The sequence below is a fragment of the Sardina pilchardus genome, chromosome 10, assembly GCF_963854185.1.
Source record: "Sardina pilchardus chromosome 10, fSarPil1.1, whole genome shotgun sequence".
In the NCBI taxonomy this organism is placed as follows: Eukaryota; Metazoa; Chordata; class Actinopteri; order Clupeiformes; family Clupeidae; genus Sardina; species Sardina pilchardus.
In genome coordinates, this window is record NC_085003.1 from 32,857,535 (window position 1) to 32,858,480 (window position 946).

Genomic DNA, 946 nt, shown 5'->3' on the forward strand with positions numbered 1-946 from the left:
CATTACGATTGTACGAGGCTATGGTAGGACCAGGCTAACAAATACCCCATATACACACACACACAAATGCCCCCAAATGCACACACACACAAATACCCCCATATACACACACACACACAAATGCCCCCATACACACACAAACACAAATGCCCCCATACACACACACACAAATGCCCCCATACACACACAAATGCCCCCATATGCACACAAACACAAATGTCCCCATAAACACACAAATGTCCCCATATACATACAAACACAAATACCCTATATACACAAACACAAATGCCCCCAAATGCACACACACACAAATGCCCCCATATGCACACAAACACAAATGTCCCCATACACACACAAATGTCCCCATATGCACACAAATGTCCCCATATACACACAAACACAAATACCCCATACACACAAACACAAATGCCCCCAAATGCAAACACACACAAATGCCCCCATATGCACACAAACACAAATGTCCCCATACACACACAAATGTCCCCATATGCACACAAATGTCCCCATATACACACAAACACAAATACCCCATACACACAAACACAAATGCCCCCAAATGCACACACACACAAATGCCCCATACACACACAAATGTCCCCATATGCACACACACACAAATGCCCCATACACACACAAATGTCCCCATACACACACAAATGCCCCCAAATGCACACAAACACAAATGCCCCCATATGCACAAACAGCTGTAAACTTTACTGAATTAGATAAATGTCTCATCTGTGTGTGTGTGTGTGTGTGTGCGTTCGTGCGTGCGATCAAAAAAAAAAAAAAAACGCATGACCTCCTTACGGGGCAGTCACACGCTTGCGTCCGCCAACGTATGCCTCATTTTGTCACATTTCCATAAACGCGAACTGATTGGTTTGTCAGTGTTCGAAAATTTGCATACACGGAATTTCATTGG